This window comes from Ips typographus, linkage group LG1 (genome assembly GCF_016097725.1).
Source record: "Ips typographus isolate SLU linkage group LG1, UJ_Ityp_2.0, whole genome shotgun sequence".
NCBI classification, from domain to species: domain Eukaryota; kingdom Metazoa; phylum Arthropoda; class Insecta; order Coleoptera; family Curculionidae; genus Ips; species Ips typographus.
This window is the reverse complement of record NC_138422.1, coordinates 18,232,671-18,256,308: the sequence shown is the minus strand read 5'-3', so window position 1 is coordinate 18,256,308 and position 23,638 is coordinate 18,232,671. Positions and strand designations below refer to the sequence as shown.

The window sequence follows — 23,638 nt, the reverse complement described above, 5'->3', positions numbered from 1 at the left end:
TGGGCGCCATAGGGCCCAAAAAGTTGAAAAAAGAAAGTTGATGATCGCTGGCAAAAAACTTTAAGTATTTGACAAAACAGTGTAACTTGTTTATAAAAAAAATACAACATTATGTTAAACTCTCACTATACAGGGTAATTCAAATTCGACCCTCACCATTGGGATCTCAGAAACCATAAGAGATACGAGAAAGTTTAAATTGGGGCAAAGTTGCGCAATATAAAGCTCAACCAAATGCTGTTTTAAAAATTTTGATTTTCCGAGTACTTCCGAAGATATCCGAAAAAAACTGAAAATTTGATTTTTTGTTTTTATTTATTTCTAACCTTATTTGAAGAGATATCCCAAAACTAAAAGCATCTTTTCATTGCCACTTTTTCCTAGCTATTCGATGATGGATTCAAATTTGCCACACGACGTTTCGTTTTCTGTCAGTCATCATCAACTTTCTTTTTTCTTATGGGCGCCATATTGGATTTTTAGCCCACCAAATAGTACGTTTTATTCTGATTTTAGTGATGTATAATAACTTATGATTTGCTTCATAAATAACAAAATAATTCAATAAAAACTATTTTTACTTTAGTTATTGGCTTTGAGTTAATGGGCCGTTTTAAAAAATGTCATTGTTTGACAGTACTTGTCAAACACGATAATTCGGACGATCATTAAAGCGTCAATCATAGATAAAAATGTATCTAGAAAAGAAACCCCCGCAGAAAATGTTATTATTATACAAGCATTGCTGAACTATTTAGGTTAATCAGAAAAAGAGATTTGTTAGTATTATCTCTAACTTAAAAGGCTTATTTATGTTTCCAAGAGAAAGATCATCATTTTAGGAAATTCATTTTTTGCCAAATTTCAATTTTTTATAATGTTAAGTGCAAGTTTATAGTTATTTATTTTGGAAGTGACAAACCATTTTTTTTTCATTCATATTTATTCGAGTGAATAAACCGGTTTAAGTCACGTGTCTTATACAGTATTTTATTAAATTTCGACTTCTTATATTAAAAAAAAAAACTAAAATTACAGTTCTATTAAATTTGCACCGCGCCCCGTAGATGTAACATTGATGTTTGTTTGTTTACATCTGTAAATAGGCGAATGTCATTCAGAGTGATTTCATAGTTATTTATACAGCAAGTGACTTAAACCATTTTTTATTCACGAAAAGAACAACTAGGTCCATAAGCGTAGCGAGTGGCCTAAGCTCTTCGAGTGAATAAACCGGTTTAAGTCAAGTCACGTGTACACCTTTGTGACTAAGTATGTTCAGGCCAATTGCGTGTGACAAGTACTACCAAGTAATCTTCATAAAACGTCTCATTAACTCAAAGCTAACTAAGGTAAAATCTCTAAAAGCTCTAATGATCGTCCGAATTATCGTGTTTGACAAGTACTGTCAAATAATGACATTTTATGAAACGGCCCATTAACTCAAAGCCAATAACTAAAGTAAAAATAGTTTTTATTGAATTATTTTGTTATTTATGAAGCAAATCATAAGTTATTATACATCACTAAAATCAGAATAAAACGTACTATTTGGTGGGCTAAAAATCCAATATGGCGCCCATAAGAAAAAAGAAAGTTGATGATGGCTGCCAAAAAACGAAACGTCGTGTGGCAAATTTGAATCCATCATCGAATAGCTGAGAAAAAGTGGCAATGAAAAGGTGCTTTTAGTTTTGGAATATCTCTTCAAATAAGATTAGAAATAAATAAAAACAAAAAATCAAATTTTCAGTTTTTTTCGGATATCTTCGGAAGTACTCGCAAAATCGAAATTTTTAAAACTGCATTTGGTTGAGCTTTACATTGCGCAACTTTGCCCCAATTTAAACTTTCTCGTATCTCCTATAGTTTCCGAGATCCCAATGGTGAGGGTCGAATTTGAATTACCCTGTATAAATTTCAAAGCTAACTTGACTGACTGGTGAAGCTAAAGCTTCACTATTAACTAATTAGAGAACATACGGACATACCGGAAACCGCGGTGGAAAAACAATCGAAGCACACCGAACCTCCTAGTTCCAACCAACGGGAAATTGACACTCAAAAATTAAACATTTTAAACAAAAAAGGCAAAATACTTGAAAACTACTATTGAAATTCAATTCAACACAAAATTAGCCGCACTGAAAGGCGGCCCTCACACGATCAGTATTACTGTCAGTATTGAATATTGTCAGTTTTTAAATGATGATATATTGAAGCGAGCTTTATCAGTATTAAGTTGAATGTTGAATACTGATGTTTTTTGTCAGCATATTGACAATGTCAAAATTTGACCTCAAACTTCGAACGATCAGAATTATTGACCGTATTTCGAACTTCACCACGACAGCCCGCTGACAGTAAGCAAACTAAAAGTAGCTATTAATGGAAGAAAAGAAGAGGGACCAAACCACAAAATTACAAAATAAAGAATTATGAATGCAAAGAAATGTTTTCTTAAGTGAATACATATATAATGAAACCGTAAATTACGTTTTATATTCTTACTTTAGGTGTTCAGTCACAGTGATGTTTATTTATAATAGTTTCAATTATTTTGACGGCAATATATGACAATATTGTTACGGTTTGGGCCTACTATGCTCGATACTTCTGAACGAGCACTCGATTCGGAATGAAATCGATGCGCCGCAATATCTGGCCGGGCGCGTGTACAGTAGGCCACAGTTAGGAAGCGCCACACCTGGAAGAATCTTTGATATTCGAGGCAAATCGCGAAGCGTTTTGCGGTCATTCTAGAACGTGGTTTGCGAATATAAAAGAAGCGGTGTCGACGCCGGGAGTAGTGAATTTGGGAACGCGGTAAAGTTTAAATAGTGGAACAATTGTAGAATTGTAGTAGTGTTTTTAGTTGCTGAGTTAATTATTGTACGGAGTGTTTTGGAGTGTAAATAAATTTATTAATTGTTGAGTTAAACTGACTTTGTGTAAACCCACGGGAAAATCGTAACAATTGGTGTCAAAAGTGCGATCAGACTTTAGTGCGATGTGAATTTGAACTAAACTTCGGGTTAAAGACTTGTGTTCAGAACCGGACTAGAGATTTTCGGAACAGTGGTGTGTTAAATTTATTTTATGCCAATAACAAGACGTCAAAGTGCAAATAAGGAGGCCCAACTTGCAGCTATTATGGCAATGCTTGAAAAACAAGAAGAGATTCGACAACGAGACAAAGAAGAACAAGAAAGGATTCGACAACAAGACAAGGAAGAACAAGAAAGGATTCGACAACAAGACAAAGAAGAAGACAGAGAGCGGCAAGAAAAGCGTAACGTAGAAATATTGGACGTTCTAGCGGGGACCAAGACAGAAATCCAAGAGTATGTAACCCATAGTCTCAAAAAAATTCAGAATGATGTTCGGGAGAACATAAATGATGTTCGGGAGGACATTAATAAAATTCAGAATGATGTCGAGAAAAAGCTACGCGACTTAAAGCGGAAAATTGACAGCAGAGGAGTCAGCTCTACAGTGATCACCGGAAACGGACTCAACAAGATCAAGCCTCCCACATACGACGGTCAAACTTCATGGGCAACGTACCAACTCCAATTTGAGGCCGCTGCAAATGCAAACGGATGGAGTAAGGAGGAAATGGCTGTAGCACTGGTGGTGGACCATTACGAGGACCTGCATTGGAGCTGTTACAGACTCTGCCTATCGCTCAACAAAGCAACTATAAAGCATTAGTAGCTGCATTAGAACGTCGTTATGGGGATCAGCAGAGGAAAGGAGTGTACCAAACACAATTAAAGGCAAGACAGCAGAAAACTGGCGAAAATTTACAAGAGTTTGAAGCCGAAATTCATCGCCTTGTGCATCTGGCTTACCCAGCCGTCCCTGAGGAAATCCAAGAAGAATTTGTGGCACAGTATTTTGTAGAAGGGATTCGAGATCCGAAGGTAAAGAAAATGCTGAAGATGTTCAAAGGGAGCAACAGCAGCGAATTACCGATTCGAGCGCTGGAAGTTGGAGCTGCGTGCAATGATTTAAAGCCAGAGACTATTCAAGAGGAGAGAATACCGCCAGCCGATCATGTTGCCACATTAATAGATGAAATTAAATTAATGTTCGGCCAATTAGTGCAACAAATGGCAGCATTAGGAAATGGTCAGTCCACACTGTTAGAACGATTACGTCCGATCACTAGAGTGGAATGTTATCGATGTGGACGCAAAGGACACTATAGAAGGAATTGCAGACAGCGGTCTTGTTCTCCAAACCCACAGTGCCGACGAAATCAGGACATCAGAACAAATCACCGGAACTTCTCTGCTAAAAGAAACATTACGTGTTATAATTGTGGACGTAAAGGACATTACCGCTGGAATTGCAGACAGCAGTCTCGTTTACCGACCCCGCAGAACTGGCGTAACCAGGAGCAGGAAATGAAGAATCCGGTAAGACATTTACCGCGATATGTAGAGGATCGTCAAGATTTTGATAGTGACTTAAGGTACCGGAAAGGACAAATTCATAATGGTTGGAGGATTGGTTAAATCGCGAAGGGGACAGATAAAGAGGCTACAAAAAGAATGAAGAGCAGCGTTTCTAAGGAAGTCATAATAAAAGGACAGCGCTCAGACTCTGATTTGGAAGTAATCAGAAGATGGTTGGAGAAGGATTTCAAACCGGATTGGCAACAGATTTCCAGATATGGACCAACAGTAAGGGGTTACTGGTTGCAGTGGAATTCGCTTGGACTGCGAGATGACTATATTACTCGCAAATGGGAAGTCTAGACGGAAAACGCTTTGTTTACCAAATAATAGTGCCCAATTCCTGCAAAGAGAATGTGCTGCGAGAACTACATGACAGTCGTAGAGGAGGACACTTTGGAGTAAACCAGACTTTGGCTAGAATAAGAGATCGATTTTACTGGATTAGCTTCAGAAAGGACGTTGAGGAATGGTGTAAACGGTGTGACCAGTGTTCGTTACAGAAGGGATCCATCACAATTCGGGAACTTGAGAGAGAGAAGATGAAACCAAACAACAACCGTATGAAGATGACACTGTACCACAGACCAACTGGTGGCAATTATAAGGAAGGTGATGCTGTGTGGATGTTTCAACCCAGGAGGAGCAAAGGATTAAGTCAAAGATGGCAATGACACTGGGAGGGACCTTACAATGTGGTAAAAAGGTTAAACAACGTCGTGTACAGAGTCCAACGCAGCCCCAAAGGCAAGATGAAAATTGTCCATCTGGACAGACTCAAGAAATACCAGGGATTAGATGAAGCGGATCGGGACAATCAGCTTTAAGAGGGGGGCAGTGTTACGGTTTGGGCCTACTATGCTCGATACTTCTGAACGAGCACTCGATTCGGGATGAAATCGATGCGCCGCAATATCTGGCCGGGCGCGTGTTAAAGTAGGCCACAGTTAGGAAGCGCCACACCTGGAAGAATCTTTGATATTCGGGGCAAATCGCGAAGCGTTTTGCGGTCATTCTAGAACGTGGTTTGCGAATATAAAAGAAGCGGTTTTCGACGGCGGGAGTAGTGAATTTGGGAACGCGGTAAAGTTTAAATAGTGGAATAATTGTGGAATTGAAGTAGTGTTTTTAGTAGCTGAGTTAATTATTGTACGGAGTGTTTTGGAAGTGTAAATAAATTTATTAATTGTTGAGTTAAACTGACTTTGTGTAAACCCACGGGAAAATCGTAACAATATTATTCATTACGAAGATGTACTGCTATTTGTACCAGCAGCTTTTCAAGCTTAAACAAAACATGTCCAGTAACTACTCGACACTCAATCAATCAATGAAACTTTCCAGACCAATTAAAGTTCCTTTAGTTCCCTTTTTGTCAATCGTAACGGCTTCGGTTAATTTCAGCAGTTCTCCAAACAGTTCCCGTTAAGTCAAGTAGTCCTCTTCTAAGGGAAAGGACCACTTCAGAAGTTAATTACGTTTTAAATGCATTGACGGTTGTTGTGGTAATATCTCCATTGTTTAGGTCTGTTTGGGCTGCAGTGGAAAAGCTAACTAAAATTAAAATAATGAAAGGGTTTTACAAATGTTAGGTCTCACATTCTGTAACAAACCTCAAAGGATTAAGTAGTAATAACAAAGCAACAATTTGTTATTTAAATCAAACTTCACAGTTTAGCCAACGTTTTTCTAATTTTTTTTTGCATTATCGGGGCAGACTTTTTTTTTGGTTGCGTGTCATATTGTTTCCACTAAACACTTTTGAAGAAGAAGAAGAAGAAGTCGAATACTTGGGACACGTTATATCGTCAAAAGGAGTAAAAACCGACCCGAAGAAAACTGAAGCTGTAAAAAATTGGCCTGTTCCGAAAGACAATCACGAATTAAGAAGTTTTCTGGGATTGTGTTCCTATTACAGAAGGTTTGTTCGTGGATTTGCTGATATAGCCAGACCCCTACACAAATTGACGGAGAATAACCAGCCCTTCGAATGGACTACAGCATGTCAGGAAGCCATGGAAGAACTGAAAGTAACCCTTTGTTCTCCACCAGTTTTGGCTTTTCCACGACCTGGGGAAGAGTTTATTGTGGACGCAGATGCTAGTAATATTGGTTTAGGCGGAGTTTTATCTCAAATCCAAGATGGTGAAGAACGAGTGATCGCCTATTTCAGCAAATCACTATCAAAGCCAGAGAGAAATTATTGCGTAACCAGGAAGGAGCTGTTAGCCGTAGTGAAAACAGTCGAGCAGTTTCCCAAATACCTGTACGGACAACGATTCAGACTAAGGACGGACCATGCCTCTCTGAAATGGCTATTTCAATTCAAAAATCCAGAAGGACAAATAGCTCGATGGTTGCAAAGATTTCAAGAATATGACTTCCAGATTGAACACAGAAAGGGACGTTTGCACGAAAACGCGGACGCAGTGTCACGAAGACCTTGTGTGGAAGGTTGCAATCACTGTAAACGGCTGGAAATAGCTGAATTTGGAAAGCCTTGTCGAAGGACCGCTCTGAAAAATGACGTCGCATGGGATCGGGAAAACTTGGCTGCCGATCAACGAGAAGACCCCGATTTAGGACAGATAATTAACTGGAAAGAGCGTGGAGAAAGACCAAATTGGGAGGAGATTTCCGCTAAGTCTCCAACATTAAAGGGATATTGGGCATTATGGGAGTCCCTTATTATTGATGGAGATTTACTAAAAAGAAAATGGGAAAGTCCGGATGGGAAAGAAGAACGACTTCAGGTAGTTCTGCCAAGAAACCGAGTTAGTGACGTACTGAAAGAAGCCCATAATGGAATTGGTGGAGGGCACTTTGGCATCAACAAAACGTTATATAAAGTTAGGGAAAGGTTCTATTGGCTACAAAGCCGCTCAGATGTAGAAGATTGGTGTCGGCGTTGCGCAGACTGTTTCAGTAGCAAGGGTCCCAAAACTCGGAGCCGAGGATGTATGAAGCAGTATAATGTCGGAGCTCCGTTTGAGAGGATTGCCGTTGATGTAGCTGGACCTTTTCCCAAAACTAATTCCGGAAATCGCTATGTCTTGGTCGCAATGGACTACTTCAGCAAATGGCCAGAAGTGTACGCAATACCAAACCAGGAAGCCGCTACTGTAGCAGAAGTTCTGGTTGACAACTTCTTCTGCAGATTTGGAGTACCGAGGGAGCTGCATTCGGATCAAGGGCGTAATTTCGAATCGGCAGTATTCACGGAAGTGTGTGACCGATTGGGAATTAAGAAAACCAGAACTACTCAATTACACCCACAGTCAGACGGAATGGTGGAACGTTTCAACCGGACACTAGACAACTACTGTTGTCTTTGGAAGGGAGCTTCGTTTGCCAATGGATCTTCTTTTTGGACGACCGGAAGAACCCCCAGCCTCTTGTGATAGCTATTCAGAAAAATTGGCGCAACGCTTGCACGTGATCCATGAGGAAGTCCGGCAGAAGTTGAAATTTGCAAGCGACCGACTAAAGACAAGATATGACAAAAGGGCCAACAGCAGCGGATTCCAAGCCGGTGATCAGGTCTGGTTATACAATCCTGCTCGAAAGAAAGGAAAGTCACCGAAGCTACAGAAGTCATGGGAGGGACCCTACGACGTTATAAAGCGTCTGAACGACGTCGTCTACAGAATACAGCGAGGACATCGGGCGAAAATGAAAATAGTTCACCTGGATCGACTTGCACCTTACCGACCCAAAGCTGGTGAAGTTGATGATCGGGACGATCAACTCTAGGAGGGGGGCAGTGTTAGGTTTATTAGTTAGGATTTCTTTAGTTATTTGTTGTTACCCCTGTATGTTACGTTGCTTTCTTTACGTTCTACATTCTTTTGTCTGTGTTCTAGAAAATCCTGGCTCCGTTGCTTATATAGAGAGAGATTTATGTTATAGCTTAATGAGTGTGAGAAAGTCAATTTCATAAATATTTGGGAACTTTCTAGAAACCATGGAAGCCTATATAAGCAGCTGAACCAGGCCTGGTTAGTTAGTTGTTGAGTTGATGGTTGTAGTGAAGTCGAAGTTGTCAGATAACGAGGTTAAAAGTCAGTGTCAGTTTATTGTTTGTAAACAATATACAGTGTTGTACAAGAAGTGTGTTATTAAGGAGTACGACGGTACAATATGCATAAGTTGCACAATTGCTTTTTGGGGAAGATTTTTAAGCAGGCGGTAAAGAATACCATCTGGGCCTTGGGCTTTATTGTTTGGGAATGTTTTTAAGATGTCATAGATTTCTTTAGGAGTTACTAAGAGTTTTTCCATAACACGAGAAGGAATTGGATAAGTTTAAAGAGTGAATTTGTAGTTAGTTTCAGTGATATGCTTTTGTTCGGTGGTTTTGTCTGGTAATTCGCTATATACTTTTTCCATGTTAGTGCAAAGTTCAAAAATCTGACAGATAGTCGACTCCATTATAGAAAATGACAGCAAGTTTTTCGTGCTGTTTATTAAGTTTTCTGGTCATTTACCAAAGCGACTGTTAGGTTGTTGAGTCACTAAGGGTTTTCGACCAACATTTATTTCTGTGAGCACGAATTTTTTGCTTAATAGAGGATGCAACGGCCGATATTTGCGCTCTTGTAATCTCCCTCCAAATACGTTGCCATTTTTTACGGATTTTGTTTTTAAATTTGATTAACTCGATGATGTCTTGTGGGAGATTGTCTAGTTGTGGGGTATTTGGAATTTTAGTAGCGTTGAATGAGTATAAAATGAATACACTGCTTCATCGTCAATTTGCATTGGTGTTGATATTGTAACATAGAAATTACACTATGTTCCGTTACCAAATATTGCCTCGGTCTCCCCCAATACAATGTCTGTGTAAGCAAGATCGGCGAATTGGGGTCATGATGTAAGTATAAATACAGCACCAAAAGCACGTACAAATCACCGAACTCTGGGGTCTTCCCCAGAAGGAGGTCACTGACTGATCTCTGGGTTAGTCTGGGTACGCCCGTTGTGCAACGCAACGTGGAGCAATAGGTGACCAAGTGCCACACCCGAGTATCAGCCCTAGCAAAGGAAATAGTGTGGGCGTGCAGCAAGAGTTGCCGCACCTACTTACCTCTCTTTGCTAGATCCATAACGTCTTTACCGGCCCGGTGAATGCCTTCGGACACGAGTCTAGGGTTCATTCATCCCCGATAAAACGTTTGCCCTCCGTGAACCTCCCATCAACTCTGAGCATCATTCCACATCATGCTCTTCACCATCTTGGGATAACGATCACGATCTGGGGATAAGATTACTGTACCAACTGACTTCTCAAATAAAGAGGGTTATTTGTGGAAACCTGAGTTCTCTTCCCTCTGGGCTACCCCTTAACGTGAAATGTTGGAGGCGCCCCGTTTGATCCCGGACTACTTATCTTCATATCAGTAGTCACACCCCAGCTCTGCCCCTGACACTACGACCCTCCGAAAAATGAAGATGTTGAAGTTTTTGAAGGACCAGTTTACAGGCTCGCATTTGCCTGAATCGAGTAATTGGGTATCGTAAAAATAAGTATTGTTACTATACTCTAAAAATAAGTATTGTATACTATACTCGAGTCAGGATGAAACCGATGCGCCGCAATATCTGGCCGGGCGCGTATTAAAGTAGGCCACACTTAGGAAGCGGCATACCTGGAAGAATCGAGGCAAATCACGAAGCGTTTCGCGGTCATTCTAGAACGTGGTTTGCGAATATAAAAGAAGCCGCGTTGACGACGGCGTGGTCAGTAGAGTGTAGTGTAGTAGTGAATTTGGGAACGCGGTAAAGTTTAAATAGTGGAATAATTGTGGAATTGTAGTAGTGTTTTTAGTAGCTGTGTTAATTATTGTACGGAGTGTTTTGAAGTGTAATAAATTTATTAATTGTTGAGTTAAACTGACTTTGTGTGAACCCACGGGAAAATCGTAACAATTGGTGTCAGAAGTGCGATCAGACTTTAGTGCGACGTGAATTTGAACTAAACTTCGGGTTAAAGACTTGTGTTCAGAACCGGACTAGAGATTTTCGGAACAGTGGTGTGTTAAATTTATTTTATGCCAATAACAAGACGTCAAAGTGCAAACATGGAGGCCCAACTTGCAGCTATTATGGCAATGCTTGGAAAACAAGAGGAGATTCGACAGCAAGACAAAGAAGAACAAGAAAGGATTCGACAACAAGACAAGGAAGAACAAGAAAGGATTCGACAACAAACAGAAAAGATTCGACAACAAGAGAAGGAAGAACAAGAAAGGATTCGACAACAACAAGAAAGAATGCTACAACAAGATATAGAAATGCGTCAAGAAGATAGAGAGCGGCAAGAAAAACGTAACGTAGAAATATTGAACGTTCTAGCACGGAACAAGACAGAAATCCAAGAGTATGTATCCGATAGTCTTAAAAAGATGGAGTGTGATGTTGAGGAAAAATTAAAGGATGTTCGGGAAGACATTAATGATGTTCGGGACGACATTAATAAAATTCAGAATGATGTTGAGATAAAGCTACGCGACTTAGAGCAGAAAATTGACAGCAGAGGACCCAACTCTACAGTGATCACCGGAAACGGGCTCAACAAGATCAAGCCCCCCACATATGATGGTCAAACTTCATGGGCAACGTATCAACTCCAATTTGAGGCCGCTGCAAATGCAAATAGATGGAGTAACGAGGAAATGGCTGTAGCACTGGTGGTGGCATTACGAGGACCTGCATTGGAGCTGTTACAGACTCTGCCTATCGCCCAACAAAGCAACTATGACGCATTAGTAGCTGCATTAGAACGACGTTATGGGGATCAGCATAGGAAAGGAGTGTACCAAACACAATTAAAGGCAAGACTGCAGAAACCTGGTGAAAATTTACAAGAGTTTGAGTCCGAAATTCGTCGCCTTGTGCATCTGGCTTACCCAGCCGTCCCGGATGAAATCCAAGAAGAACTTGTGGCACAGTATTTTGTAGATGGGATTCGAGACCCGGAGGTAAAGAAAATGCTGAAGATGTTCAAAGGGACCAACAGCAGCGAATTACTGATTCGAGCGCTGGAAGTTGAAGCTGCGTGCAACGACTTAAAGCCAAAAATCAGGGCCGTGACTATTCAAGAGGAGAGAGAACCGCCAGCCGATCATGTTGCTACATCAATAGATAAAATTGAATCAATGGTCGGCCAAATAGTGCAACAAGTGGCAGCATTAGGAAATGGTCTTTCCACACAGTTAGAACGATCACGTCCGATCACGAGAGTGGAGTGTTATCGATGCGGACGTACGGGACACATTAGAAGGAATTGCAGACAGCGGTCTTGTTCTCCAAACCCACAGTGTCGACGAAATCAGGACATCAGAACAAATCACCGGAACTCCTCTGTTAAAAGAAATATTACATGTTATATTTGTGGACGTAAAGGACATTACCAATGGAATTGCAGACAGCAGTCTCGTTTACCGACCCCGCGGAACTGGCGTAACCAGGAGCAGGAAATGAAGAATCCGGAAAGACATTTACCGCGATATGTAGAGGATCGTCAAGCTTTGGATAGTGACTTAAGGTACCGGAAAGGACAAATTCATAATGGTTGGAGGATTGGTCAAATCGCGAAGGTGACGGATAAAGAGGCTACAAGAAGAATGAAGAGCAGCGTTTCTAAGGAAGACATAATAAAAGGACAGCGCTCAGACTCTGATTTGAAAGTAATCAGAAGATGGTTGGAGAAGGATTTGAAACCGGATTGGCAACAGATTTCCAGATATGGACCAACAGTAAGGGGTTACTGGTTACAGTGGAATTCGCTTCGACTGCGAGATGACTTAATTACTCGCAAATGGGAAAGTCCAGACGGAAAACGCTTTGTTTACCAAACAATAGTGCCCAATTCCTGCAAAGAGAATGTGCTGCGAGAACTACAGTCGCGGAGAAGGACACTTTGGAGTAAACCAGACTTTGGCTAGAATAAGAGATCGGTTTTACTGGATTAACTTCAGAAAGGACGTTGAGGAATGGTGTAAACGGTGTGACCAGTGTTCGTTACAGAAGGAATCCATCACAATTCGGGAACCTGAGAGAGAGAAGATGAAACCAAACAACGACCGTATGAAGATGACACTGGACCACAGACCAACTGGTGGCAATTATAAGGAAGGTGATGCTGTGTGGATGTTTCAACCCAGGAGGAGCAAAGGATTAAGTCAAAGATGGCAACGACACTGGGAGGGACCTTACCATGTGGTAAAAAGGTTAAATGACGTCGCGTACAGAGTCCAACGCAGCCCCAAAGGCAAGATGAAAATTGTCCATCTGGACAGACTCAAGAAATACCAGGGACTAGATGAAGCGGATCGGGACGATCAGCTTTAAGAGGGGGGCAGTGTTACGGTTTGGGCCTACTATACTCGAGTCAGGATGAAACCGATGCGCCGCAATATCTGGCCGGGCGCGTATTAAAGTAGGCCACACTTAGGAAGCGGCATACCTGGAAGAATCGAGGCAAATCACGAAGCGTTTCGCGGTCATTCTAGAACGTGGTTTGCGAATATAAAAGAAGCCGCGTTGACGACGGCGTGGTCAGTAGAGTGTAGTGTAGTAGTGAATTTGGGAACGCGGTAAAGTTTAAATAGTGGAATAATTGTGGAATTGTAGTAGTGTTTTTAGTAGCTGTGTTAATTATTGTACGGAGTGTTTTGAAGTGTAATAAATTTATTAATTGTTGAGTTAAACTGACTTTGTGTGAACCCACGGGAAAATCGTAACAGTATATAGTTTGTATAGTTGCAGTGAGTAATAACAATTTTCTAAGCCAGTGACGCTATTTCTGACCTAGGTTCTTTGCTGAGACAGCAAAATAGTGCAAGTATCATGTGTTTATTTAAAACTAGGTCAAGTGCAAATACATGATATAGGATTCTTTGTTTATTAACTAAAAAAAAATATATTGTTCATTTCAGTGGCCTATAATCAGATTTAGAACAAATACATATGAAATTAATGCTCATTATGTGATGTTAATGAGTCGAAACTGTCCAGTGGTGTAAATACCGAAAGATGGTTTTAATTTTTCTGCCTTATTTTTAGTCTTTTTACTTTACTTGTTCAATTTGACAAAATAAGTATCTCATATAAAATTCTGATTTGAAACTTTGTTTACGAGATAATTGAGTTATTACGTTCAAAGACCCAAAACCAATCCAACCCAACTTAAAAATAGTCTTGAAAACGGTGAAAATTGACTTGAGAGGCTTAAAAATTGTCTTTGTAATCAGTTTTCACAGTTTTCAGACAAATTGAAAAACTTTAGACTTTAGACAATTGACTTGGAAACTGTGCAAATTGACTTGACAGGCTTAAAAACTGTTTTTGTAGTCAGTCGTTACAGTTTTCAGATAAGTTGAAAAACTTTAGTAGTGAAAATTGACTTGTAGCCATGAAAAACTACTTTATCTAGAATTTTTTACTACAAATTTACACATTTCAACCTTGAAAATTGACTTGGACACCAAAAAGTGACTCTGAACCAATGATAAGTGACATCAAAAGCTTAAAATTTGCGTTTGAAGTAAGTTTTCATAGTTTGAAAATACATTTGAATATTTTAGTCTTGAAAATAGTGTTACGGTTTGGGCCTACTATGCTCGATACTCGATGAAACCGATGCGCCGCAATATCTGGCCGGGCGCGTTTGAAAGTAGGTCACAGTTAGGAAGCGACACCTGGAAGCATCTTTGATATTCGAGGCAAATCGCGAAGCGTTTTGCGGTCATTCTAGAACGTGGTTTGTGAATATAAAAGAAGCGGTGTCGACGACGGCGTAGTAGTGTAGTAGTGTTTTTGGGAACGCGGTAAAGTTTAAATAGTGGAATAATTGTATTGTAGTAGTGTTTTTAGTAGCTGAATTAATTATTGTACCGAGTGTTTTGTGTAAATAAATTTATTAATTGTTGAGTTAAATCGACTTTGTGTAAACCCACGGGAAAATCGTAACAATAGTCTTAAATACAAGATATTGACATCAGATTCATGAAAATTGACTTGAAGACTAACTTTTTTTTTACTTTTCTTTTAATTTTCTTACAACTCTTGACTATTTTTAGGGCTTTAAAACTGCTTTCAGCTTGGAAAATCGAGTTTTAGGGTTATCTTTACCAAGTTTTTGACATAGCAGACTTAAAAAACTATTTTTACATTTACCATAGACATTTTACATGCCATTTCACGCTTTCTCAGTATTAAATTGACTTCTTAACTTTTACTTGATAGTAAAAGTTAAGTTTCAGACTTTGTATTGATAAAATTAAACATTTTGGCATTAAATGTTACGATATTAGTCTTGAACACTAATTTTTAGAATTAAATTAATTCGAAAATTCGGACTGTTACCAGTGTTTAATTGAATAAAAAAAAAGTTTCAATTGAATGATCAGTTTTACACTAGGTACCTATAGTCTAAAAAATTGAACGTCAGTTAATACTAGTACAAAAGTCCTGTTTTTTACTATTTTTAGTGCTAAAATTAACTCGTAAACCTCACAGATGACCAGATTTGAATACTTTTGAACCATTTTAAAGTAAAAAAATACAATAACCCAAGTAGACATTTTTGTCAATTTTGAATCACATCCAGTGAGCGTAGAAAATAAAGACTATCCCCCTATAACGACGCGTCTAAACAATTTTGAAGAATGTCATTCACATCACATAAGGAGTACTCATTTCATAATTACTTGTTTATTACCCGGTTATTTAATAATTTATAGGCAACTGCCATACCACTCTGAATATACCGGATTGGTGACCGCCTGGGAACACCACGTGTAGTTGCCTTTTTTTTGCACTTGTGAACGAAAATGATATGAAACTTATGCTTTTTTCTTTGAAGTCGGTTATATCATCTTTTTAAGAACTAGCTACAGCTCTGAGATCATTAAGCCAATCATTTCAACCATGAAAATGACATTTGTATTTCTCCTACACTTTTGGTGCTTTTTATTACCCGGTTATTGATTAGTTCACAGGCAACTGCCATACCACGCTGGATATACCGGTTCCCGTCCGATCACCGCAGTCAAGGAGCGTAGGGCGTGGTTAGTACTTGGATGGGTGACCGCCTGGGAACACCACGTGTAGTTGCCTTTTTTTTTGCACTTGCGAACGAAAATGATATGAAACTTATGCTTTTTTCTTTGAAGTCGGATATTTCATCTTTTTAGAAACTAGCTACGGCTCTGAGATAATTAGCCCAATTGTTTTAACCATGCAACCATGAAAATGACATTTGCATATCTCCTACACTTTTGTTGGTTTTTATTACCCGGTTATTGATTAATTTATAGGAAACTGCCATACCACGCTGGATATACCGGTTCCCGTCCGATCACCGCAGTCAAGCAGCGTAGGGCGTGGTTAGTACTTGGATGGGTGACCGCCTGGGAACACCACGTGTAGTTGACTTTTTTTTGCACTTGTGGACGAAAATGATAAGAAGCGTATGCTTTTTTCTTTGAAGTCGGTTATTTCATCTTTTTAGAAACTAGCTACGGCTCTGAGATAATTAGCCCAATTGTTTCAACCATGCAACCATGAAAATGACATTTGCATATCTCCTACACTTTTGGTGGTTTTTATTACCCGGTTATTGATTAATTTATAGGCAACTGCCATACCACGCTGGATATACCGGTTCCCGTCCGATCACCGCAGTCAAGGAGCGTAGGGCGTGGTTAGTACTTGGATGGGTGACCGCCTGGGAACACCACGTGTAGTTGCCTTTTTTTTGCACTTGTGGACGAAAATGATATGAAACTTGTGCTTTTTTCTTTGAAGTCGGTTATTTCATAATTTTAGAAACTAGCTACGGCTCTGAGATAATTAGCCCAATTGTTTCAACCATGCAAACATGAAAATGACATTTGCATTTCTCCTACACTTTTGGTGGTTTTTATTACCCGGTTATTGATTAATTTATAGGCAACTGCCATACCACGCTGGATATACCGGTTCCCGTCCGATCACCGCAGTCAAGGAGCGTAGGGCGTGGTTAGTACTTGGATGGGTGACCGCCTGGGAACACCACGTGTAGTTGCCTTTTTTTTGCACTTGTGGACGAAAATGATAAGAAGCGTATGCTTTTTTCTTTGAAGTCGGTTATTTCATCTTTTTAGAAACTAGCTACGGCTCTGAGATAATTAGCCCAATTGTTTTAACCATGCAAACATGAAAATGACATTTGCATATCTCCTACACTTTTGGGGGTTTTTATTACCCGGTTATTGATTAATTTATAGGCAACTGCCATACCACGCTGGATATACCGGTTCCCGTCCGATCACCGCAGTCAAGCAGCGTAGGGCGTGGTTAGTACTTGGATGGGTGACCGCCTGGGAACACCACGTGTAGTTGCCTTTTTTTTTGCACTTGCGAACGAAAATTATATGAAACTTATGCTTTTTTCTTTGAAGTCGGATATTTCATATTTTTAGAAACTAGCCACAGCTCTGAGATAATTAGCCCAATTGTTTCAACCATGCAAACATGAAAATAACATTTGCATATCTCCTACACTTTTGGTGGTTTTTATTACCCGGTTATTGATTAATTTATAGGCAACTGCCATACCACGCTGGATATACCGGTTCCCGTCCGATCACCGCAGTCAAGTAGCGTAGGGCGTGGTTAGTACTTGGATGGGTGACCGCCTGGGAACACCACGTGTAGTTTCCTTTTTTTTTTGCACTTGCGAACGAAAATGATATGAAACTTATGCTTTTTTCTTTGAAGTCGGATATTTCATCTTTTTAGAAACTAACTACGGCTCTGAGATAATTAGCCCAATTGTTTTAACCATGCAACCATGAAAATGACATTTGCATTTCTCCTACACTTTTGGTGGATTTTATTACCCGGTTATTGATTAGTTCACAGGCAACTGCCATACCACGCTGGATATACCGGTTCCCGTCCGATCACCGCAGTCAAGCAGCGTAGGGCGTGGTTAGTACTTGGATGGGTGACCGCCTGGGAACACCACGTGTAGTTGCCTTTTTTTTGCACTTGTGGACGAAAATGATAAGAAGCGTATGCTTTTTTCTTTGAAGTCGGTTATTTCATCTTTTTAGAAACTAGCTACAGCTCTGAGATAATTAAGCCATTCATTTCAACCATGCAAATGATAAATTGTCTGAGATCAGTAAAGCTGTTACTGTTCGTGATGCTTAAACTATTTTTTGTACGACTTCAACAAAATCTTCCTAATTATTAAATAAAATGAAAAGATTCTAACAAATTCCCTTTAATCCTGTATGTTACTTCCCGTTCAGCTGAACGGTAAGTAGGTACAGCAGCTATTTACTTCCCGGTTTGTTAGCCCTAGCAACCAGAAACTGGACAGGAATTAGTCCTTCCCGCCTTCAAAACAAGTGCTGTAAACACTCAAAATTATACAATTCGTACAAAAAAGTTTTTTTTAATTATGGACACTCCTCATAAAAGCTTCGTTTCAATAACATAACCAATAACCATTTAAGTATTGCCATCTACCGGATTTAAGGCGTTATATTATTGTCTGTGTCAACTGTTCAGGGATATGGTTTTAGTTGTTTTCTGGGTGCATCGATTCTCTTGTTGATATTATAGCCAATCTGCACAGATGGAGCCACAATAATGACATGCAGCTCCAAAAAGTTCTACTACAAACTTAATGTGTTTCAAGTATAATGGTTTTAATAGATTATTCGATAGGACTGGCTTAAACTTGTTTTAACGAGGTAAACAATAATTACTTACTGATTAGTAAGTACTGTCCGTCCCAGGGCTAGTGGCAGTGACGTAACAGTTTTGTAACTTCAGTTTATTAATTTACTATTCATTTTATGTACTTAATTGTATTAGTAATTTTGATTATTTTGTAATTCAATCAATCAAACTTTAGTTCTTGCTATACAATATACAGTCACAATCACCAACAAAAATCGTATGTCGGTAATTAAATGTGATATTGATTGATTGTTTTAGGTTATAACTTAAGGAAGTGGCTACAATAAACTATACCTATGTATTTTGGGGGACATAGTAGATTTTAGCATTTTTAACACTTCGGATCTCATACTTCTCCCCCGGGCGTAATTTTCTTCTTTCAGCCCTTGATACGTAAAAAACTAGTTATTTCGATATTTGGTGTGTAAAAAATGCTCCATTTCTAATATTTCATACTTTTTTCTATTCTCAGTAATAAACAAGTTTCCATTGGTGTGCAATTAAGTTAAAACACCATGTATACATTGATTAAAATGGTGAGGTTTTGTTTTTTGTTTATCAATCCCAATCTTGCGACCAGTTTTGTTTTGCCGCAGTACTCATCAGAGAGGAATGCAAATAACAAAGAACAAAACCTTCATTCCAGTATATCAACTGGATGACAGACATGATAGTTGTTGTGGAACATTTGGTGACATCTGTACGCAACTCTATGAGAACTTACATAGTTGTATAGTAGTACAGATGTCACCAGATGTTGCAACTAACCTGTGTACATGTTCAAACGAATTGCTTTGTTTGTTTACCTTGTGGATTTTTGAGTGTGTTTTTAATTCAATTGAATATCTTATTCAAAGACAATTTAAATTGAATTGAAATAATCTTTTCATTGTCAAGAATTATTATGATTTAAGAAAACACTAGTTTTTGCAAAACTCAGTAAATCTAAATTATACACACAATATGAAACATTTTGGTTGACTTTAAATTACTGGTAATTGAATTATTATTATCTCGTTGTTTGATATCATTTGGTGACAAAAAGGTGAAAAGCCTTCTTCAAACATTTAATCTCAAAATTAGCACTAACTCGGTAAATAATAAATCTAGGAGGTGTAAACTTATTTTACTTTTTGGTACCGTGTCTTTAACCCAACGGTTAATAGTGTTTGGTGAAAATGCCCGTTAACCTCGGTTACAAATAGCACAACCGTAAATTATAAGTATTGCATAAATTGTGCGGAATACCAAAGCATAACTCTAGAATTCGATTTTTTTAAATAAACTTACTTTTCATTGTTTAGCTGATGCGTAAACTTTCCTGAGAACGAATTTATAAAAGGTTGTGATTATCTTGGAATGCAAGCGCAAATAATAATACGATGTTAAATTGTCTAGTATTAATTTGCTTTAAAAATTTCCACATATTTTTAGCATAGTAACTTTAAAAATCAACAACATTTTTGCATGTTATTAGACCTTATTTTTATATGAATCTTTGTTTTACGATTTATTACTGTCTGCTAATTCATTGAGTTTACATGAACTGAAAGCCTTGTACTTCTTTAGCCGGAATACCTAGTTAAATTCAGGTCTCGCATTAAAAAACCTTCTTTTTCTATTTTAACATGTACAGTTCAAGTTCAAACCTTGATTTGTGAACGTGTTTGACTCTTCTGGTTAATGACAATAAATTAATACGTGTTCGACTTTCCAGTTCCGGGATGAATCCAATCAAACTGTCTAATAGAAAATCACTATACTTTTTTAACAATACTTTGACCTTGAGTGGAAAGCATTTTGTTGTGTTGTAGTTTTAGTGATTAGGTAGTTTACTAAGCACCTGAAACGCGATACGTTTACCAAACCGATAAAATTCAAATAGGTATTAGCTTCCTGTTATTATATATCGTTTTGATATTTTAATGTGGTGGTTAAACACTGATTTGGTGTCCACCAGGTTAGTAAAGTCATGGAGGTTTAACTTTTTTTTTTTGCTGTTCCGAAGCAATTTTTCAACATGTTTAGTTAAACCGAAAACATTTACATTTACTCAAATTCATCACCACCCTATTGCGGGCGTAAAATAGCACTTTTACGCCCATGGGCTTAAAATGAAAAAACAACAAATTTTAATATTATTATAAATAACCCAATAACGACGAAACCTTTACTACTTATTCAATGTTATGCTCAAAGTACAATTATTAGAGTTGGAAACGTTTACACCAGGAAAGCTTTTCTCAATCGATCCGCTTTCCTGAATGACTGCAACCTCTTTTGTGGCGCCAGAAGCATCCGTGGAAGTGGAACTTACAATCCTTCTGGCTATCTTAATTTTATTCTGCACCGACTCTTCAATGTAACCTTCAGCTACACTCGACGAGCGCCAACCTCCATGACGCTTTACAGCCAAAAGGTCTGCCCCTGAATCTGCTAATAAAGTTGCGGACGAACGCCGAAAGCAATGTCCGGTATAGCCTTCCGGACTTGGCAACTTCAAATACTTTGATACTGATACACTGGGTAGCTTATGCATAGTATTTTTCCCGACGGGTTGCATAGAGCATTTTCCTTTCTTATATGATAAGAAAAAGCGCAGGATGTTGGCAGATTTTGGTCTCAGTGCTATAAATTTCTTTGTCCTTGTCAAGAAATTCAAGTTGTCTCCGTTATTGCAGTCTACAATAGTGAATAGTCTTGGAATCTTCGTTTTTGTTTGACGCAGTAGTACCAAAATAGATGAGTCCATAATGGTAACATCACCAAACAGTAAATTCGTCAACTCATCTCTTCTGCATGCTCCTGCAATCCCGAAGCTTATACAACCTTATGGAGCAAATAGCTTTCATCTGGAGCAGATGCAAAAAATCTCTGGATTTCCTTCCTCGTGAAGATACTGGACTTCTCCGGAATATATCCTTCCGCATGTCGTTTTAGAAATGCGATCACTTTCGAGAACTTACTGATGTCAATGTCTCTGTAAACAATTATTTTGTCGACTTCAACATTGAGTAGACTGACCATAACGTTGAAAGCTTCAAAATCTGCCTTCTTTTATTGAAACAAACCAACACAGCACTTTCATTTATGCACGTCACTTGCCTTAGATCACACCATTTAACAAAATATTGGTATGACTTTTCATACAATATTCTTGACTTTTTTGGCAACAACTGAAGGCATATTTTACTGGCTGCTTCCTCGAGTTCAGCTAAATTTGCCATCATTTTCGTCGAAATAGTTCTTCTTATATGAGATACTTGAAGACTGACAATCAATAATTTTTGACAAGCAAATGGTTTTTTTATTATTGTCTTGGCAACATTAAATTGATCTGGCTGCTAATGACTTTCTTCACTTTTTTTAAACAATGACACCAGCAAATAAATCGAAACCCCGTGAAATAAAATCAACATACGGGATGACTAAAGTGATACTTACACCTTAAAAGTTAAAAATATAATTATTTAATTATTCCCGTCGTACAAAAAATGTTGTTTGCACCTCTGGCGTAAACCACTTTAACGCCCGCATGCGCAAGCGAGAGAGAGTAAAAGTTGAGTTTTACGCCCTTGGTACAAAAATAACTATTATATTATTAGAGAATTGAGCGACTCTGAAAAGCGTAAGCGTGAGCCTTTAGTATTGGTTTTTTGTTTTTGGGTTTTAGTTTTGTCTTTTCACATTTTTGTGAAATGTCTTATGCAGACGATTTAAGAAGTCATTTAGATTTAATAAAATGGTAGTTTTTTTATCGTCTGTAAATATACTAGATAAAAGGAAATATGTTTTGGCATTCGGACCCAAATTTAAAAATAGTTAAAAATTTTGTTCCGCATTCAGCTGGACTAGATCCGAGCTACAAATGCACATTGGTTATGAATGTTTTTTCCTTTCCCTTCTAAAAATCCAGCTAAATCCGTAACAAACAATTTTTAATTTATCCAAATGCCAGAATGTATTTGCTTTCACTATAGATTCCTAGATTTTCGGACGCCATTTGTACGTTCTAACTCAGTCTCTCTCATGAGCCGTAATACGGCAAAACTGGTCAGAGGATTGGGATTGATAAACAAAAAACAATACCTCACCATTTTTGATATTACTGATGTAAAAGTGATCTAAGGTGTACTGCCTCTAGTAGGCTCATCAACAAAATTACCCGAAATATTAAATAAGTAAGTACTTAAAATATCACATAATGTTGAACAATCTTTGTCATCCTTATATTGGTCTATTAAAGTCACCAACCAAAGTGATCTACTTTCGATCCGATAGCTTAAATAGACATCATCGATGTCTAATGTCCATTTCTCCAACATTAGCTAAGTTGAGTTTAAGGACAGGCTAGATAAGTATAGTTTAGACTGTGTTATTTTGCACCTGATCTGTAACAATCAAACCTCAACTTAGCTTAAGTTGTACTTAAAAACGGAAGTGTCGGGGAAAGAGGAATTAAAGAATTAAACTAAAGTTTCATTAAAGTTAAATACATTTTCTTAAAGTTTAAGCTGCACATTTGTATATTATATGTATAACATGAATGAATGAATGAATGAATGTAGTTTGATGGGCTCCCTACGGAGAAGACACTTAGGCCGCTAGCCGGGCCCATTGTGACCCATCACAAGCTAGTACCCCTCCAATTCGGTGGCCCTGACAAAGCTGCAGAGCCTCCTTGGCCGGGTACCTTGAATATCTAAGGGGTTGATCACACTCTTATCCCAAAGCTCTTTTCTGATCGTCGCAAGTGCCGGGCACTGTGTGAGAACATGTGTCGGAGTTTCCTCGTCTTCCTGACATAAGCGACATATCGGATCCTGTGACAGACCCAGAATGTGCATGTGTCTTCTCATCTGACAGTGACCCGTGAGAAGTCCTGTCACACATCTGAGGTCCTTTCTGGATAATTCCATCAGTGACTTCGACTTGTTCTTTGAAAAGAAGCCCATGAGACATCGCGACTGCCGCATGCCTCCGGCCTCCTCCCAAGCAATATCGGATCTTTGCCAGAAGATACGGTCCACAATGGCGGATCCGACCACACCGGCAAGTCCTACAATAGGTTCGGGCCCTACGGGGCTCTCTTTGGAGCCACATAGGGCCAACCTGTCCGCCTCCTCGTTTCCCCTAACACCGGAGTGCCCCGGGACCCAAGTTAGGCGTACCTTGGCCATCCGCGCGAGCGACAAGAGTGTTTTCTTACACTCCAGCACCAGCGCAGACGTCGTTGAATCAGCTTTTAAGGCAGCCATTGCTGCCTTGCTGTCCGTACAGATAAATATATCCTTCCGGTATAGCGGTGAGTTTAAAATAAACTCCCCGCATCGGATGATCGCAAAGATCTCGGCCTGGAAGATGGTACAGTGGCAGCCTAGAGGGAAGCTAAGCCTCGTCCCCGAAGTTGCGCCATACACACCTGCCCCTGCCCC

General features: G+C 39.0%; 7 non-coding genes across 7 annotated transcripts; all 7 read left to right on the top strand.

Annotated features, from left to right (window-relative positions):
- The first annotated feature begins 15,465 nt into the window (after positions 1 to 15,465).
- On the top strand, positions 15,466 to 15,584 carry LOC145740520 (5S ribosomal RNA). The gene has a single exon (XR_014181458.1). It is a non-coding gene; the product is annotated as a 5S ribosomal RNA (ribosomal RNA).
- Positions 15,585 to 15,783: 199 nt separating this feature from the next.
- On the top strand, positions 15,784 to 15,902 carry LOC145740523 (5S ribosomal RNA). Its single transcript, XR_014181462.1, has one exon. It is a non-coding gene; the product is annotated as a 5S ribosomal RNA (ribosomal RNA).
- A 198-nt stretch (positions 15,903 to 16,100) lies between these two features.
- Positions 16,101 to 16,219, top strand: LOC145740519 (5S ribosomal RNA). The gene has a single exon (XR_014181457.1). It is a non-coding gene; the product is annotated as a 5S ribosomal RNA (ribosomal RNA).
- A 198-nt stretch (positions 16,220 to 16,417) lies between these two features.
- Positions 16,418 to 16,536, top strand: LOC145740518 (5S ribosomal RNA). The gene has a single exon (XR_014181456.1). It is a non-coding gene; the product is annotated as a 5S ribosomal RNA (ribosomal RNA).
- Positions 16,537 to 16,734: 198 nt separating this feature from the next.
- LOC145740512 (5S ribosomal RNA) lies at positions 16,735 to 16,853 on the top strand. Its single transcript, XR_014181451.1, has one exon. It is a non-coding gene; the product is annotated as a 5S ribosomal RNA (ribosomal RNA).
- A 199-nt stretch (positions 16,854 to 17,052) lies between these two features.
- LOC145740521 (5S ribosomal RNA) lies at positions 17,053 to 17,171 on the top strand. Its single transcript, XR_014181459.1, has one exon. It is a non-coding gene; the product is annotated as a 5S ribosomal RNA (ribosomal RNA).
- A 200-nt stretch (positions 17,172 to 17,371) lies between these two features.
- On the top strand, positions 17,372 to 17,490 carry LOC145740511 (5S ribosomal RNA). The gene has a single exon (XR_014181450.1). It is a non-coding gene; the product is annotated as a 5S ribosomal RNA (ribosomal RNA).
- The last annotated feature ends 6,148 nt before the right edge of the window (positions 17,491 to 23,638 follow it).